The sequence below is a fragment of the Podarcis bocagei genome (genome assembly GCF_964188305.1).
Source record: "Podarcis bocagei genome assembly, chromosome: 2".
NCBI lineage: Eukaryota > Metazoa > Chordata > Lepidosauria > Squamata > Lacertidae > Podarcis > Podarcis bocagei.
The window spans coordinates 63,165,092-63,168,385 of NC_138126.1; the positions used below are offsets into that span (position 1 = coordinate 63,165,092).

Here is a 3,294-nt window from a genome sequence, read left to right on the forward strand (position 1 = left end):
GTACGCTACAACAGCGGCAAGAGTCTTGTTGGCACAACGATGGAAGAATGAGGAAGTCCCAACGAAAGAACAATGGCAAGAAAAACTGATGAATTATGCAGAGCTGACAAAGTTGACATATAAAATACATGAGAAGGACAACCATGACTTTAAGGAAGAATGGGAACTTTTTACAAACTACCTAAAAAGACAACAAAATGATTTGGACTCCTTGGCAGGTTTGGAATAAACATTCACAAATTTATTAGTACAGTGGTACCTCGCAAGACGAATGCCTCGCAAGACGAAAAACTCGCAAGACGAAAGAGTTTTTCGTTTTTTGAGTTGCTTCGCAAGACGAATTTCCCTATGGGCTTGCTTCGCAAGACGAAAACGTCTTGCAAGTTTGTTTCCTTTTTCTTAAAACCGTTAATACCCAGGGTGCATTGCTTGAAGAGGTGCAGTTGCGATTTGACTTCGAGGAGCAACTCATAGCATGTGGTGTAGTAGCCTTTTTTGAGGTTTTTGAAGACTTTGGTGATTTTTGAAGCTTTTCCAAAACTTCTTTTGCAGCCATTTGGTAAGTTAAACTTTTAAAACTTTTTTGGGGGGTTTTGGATTTTGGGTTGGGGTGTTTGGAATTCAAGGACTTGGTGTTGGGGAGGGGTTTGCAAGAATCTGGAAGCTGGTGTGTTTTTTTCTGCATTTTTATGATTTTTTGTGACCATTGGGGCACTCTGCTGTTGTTAAAAAAAAAGATTTATGGGTTTGGATTTCTGTGTGGTGGGTGGCTGGGGGGGGGTCAGGGAATTGTTGAGAAGGGGTTTGCAAGAATCTGGAAGCTTGTGTGTTTTCTGGGAGGTTTGGTGCTTTTGAATTTTTTGGATGTGAAGCACTGATTTTTTTGGGGGGGGGGGTTTGCGAAGGTAGGAGCTGTGCTGCCATGGGGCCCAAGAAGACTGCTGCTGCAGAGGCCAGCGAGAGGAAGAAGGAGAAGGTTACGCTGGAAATGAAGAAGGAGATCATCCGGAAGCACGACGGTGGAATGCGTGTGACAGACCTCACCAGGGAGTACGGGAGGAATCCATTGACCATCGGGACCATCCTGAAGATGAGGGAGAAGATCCTTGCAACTGATGTAGCCAAGGGAGTCACCAGGATCGTGAAGAACCGCCCAGCTGTTCTGGAGGAGGTGGAGAAGTTGCTGCTCATCTGGTTAGAAGAGAAGCAGCGTGCAGGGGACACAGTGACTGAGGCCGTCATTTGTGAGAAGGCCAAGGCCTTGCACACAGACCTCGTCCGGCAACAGCCAGGAACCTCAGGCGAGCCAGAAATCATCAGCGAGCTGGTGGAGGAGCACGACCACGAGCTGACCACCCAGGAGCTGGTCAAACTGCAGGCAGAGGCTGTACAGGAGCAGGCCTCGCTGGAAGAGGAGGAAGCAACTGAGGAACGGCTGTCCTCCAAAGAACTGAGGGACATTTGCCAGAAGAGGAAAGATGTGCAGGCTTTTGCACAGTGGCACCACCCTGACAAGGACCTGACACGTGACCTTGCGAACACTTTTGATACGAGGGTCATGTCGTCTTTCAGGGAGGTGCTGAAAAGGCGGATGAAGCAGCAGACCATGGACAGGTTCTTCAGCAAGAAGCAAAGAGTGGAAGAGGAACCTTCTTCGAGTTGTCCCCCAGAGTCTTAGAAAATGTATGTACAGTACACTTTGGTGATTTTTAAATGCTTTTCTGTCATGTTTAGAAACTTAAATTATGGTTCCTTCAATTTTTGAAATGCTCTTTACAGTATGTGTGACTTTAAAGAGCACTTAATAAACTCTTTTTGTACCAAATTTGGCTTTGTTTGGACTTTTTTTTGACCATAGGAACGCATTAATTGATTTTCAATGCATTCCTATGGGAAACCGTGCTTCGCAAGACGAAAAATTCGCAGAACGAATTAATTTCGTCTTGCGAGGCACCACTGTAGAACATATGGTAGATAAGGCAATGATATGTACAATGTTATAACATGCAGAGAATAATATGTATAAACAAATCAGAGAAGGGAGCTGAGGGAAGTCTTTGGAGGGTGGGAGAGGGAGAGATGGGAGGGAATAAAAAGGGAGGAATGTAATTCGTTATATGGATTGATAATTTGTTTTGTTAAAATTGTTCAATAAAAATATATTTTTTTAAAAGCTAAAAAAGGGAATGTTAAAATGGAAAATTTAATAAATATTACTTTTAAAAAAAGAATACATCCAGCAGTAACTGTAATCATTTATTGTATTTTTTTTAAAAAAGGCATTTCTCATCACCAATTTTGCAGTAATGTCAAAAGATACTACTAATAGCTTATTTCAAGTGTCTACATTACTGGATCCTCTGAGCAGCTTCATTCTTTCGTTTGTTATTGGGGAGGGGGAGACCAGTTTTGGAAATGCTAGGAACTTTATCACTCTGAAGATAGGCAGTAGACAAAGAGGTAAGCCAGGACCCTGTGATAGCTCTGGGAGACCAGTCCTAAATCAGTGGCCCTGCTAAGGACCCACGTGACTTCAATCTCTCTGCAACTTATTGTTTGCTTTAAAGCAGTGGGGGGAGGGGAGGAGAAGGGATTGGGCCTCCGGTGTAGGAATGAAGGTTTATTTTATTTTTTCACTCTTATTCCCTGCGCAGTTTTAGTAGTTTCTTATTTTTATCTGAAAGCCACCTTATGCCCCTGTTGGACCAAAAGGTGGGGTATAAAAAATAATAATAATAATACAGTGCTACCTCGGGTTACATACGCTTCAGGTTACAGACTCCGCTAACCCAGAAATATTACCTCAGGTTAAGAACTTTGCTTCAGGATGAGAACAGAAATCATGATCCGGCGGCGCAGTGACAGCAGAAGGCCCCATTAGCTAAAGTGGTGCTTCAGGTTAAGAACAGTTTCAGGTTAAGAACGGACCTCCGGAACGAATTAAGTTCTTAACCCAAGGTACCACTGTACTTCAAACCCCTGCAACCTGCTGTTAGTCATGGGGCAGAGGGAACAGGTCCCCATTACACCTGCCGTGAATAGTAGCAAATTCAGAAATGGTTTTAAATAGCGCAGGGGAAAGAATTAAAACTGAGTGCTGTGGCCTCAATCCAAATTCCTCCCTCATCCCAGAACAGTGGTACCTCAGGTTAAGAACTTAATTCGTTCTGGAGGTCTGTTCTTAACCTGAAACTGTTCTTAACCTGAAGCACCACTTTAGTTAATGGGGCCTCCCGCTGCTGCTGCACCGCCGTGCAATTTCTGTTCTCATCCTGACGTAAAAGTTCTTAACCC

At 43.8% G+C, this 3,294-nt stretch overlaps 1 long non-coding RNA gene across 1 annotated transcript; it reads right to left on the reverse strand.

Moving 5' to 3' along the window:
- Positions 1 to 250: 250 nt before the first annotated feature.
- Positions 251 to 1,962, reverse strand: LOC308579984. The gene is made up of 2 exons (XR_014004662.1): positions 1,899 to 1,962; positions 251 to 540 (listed from the first exon to the last, which is right to left on the reverse strand). It is a non-coding gene; the product is annotated as an uncharacterized lncRNA (long non-coding RNA).
- Positions 1,963 to 3,294: the final 1,332 nt, after the last annotated feature.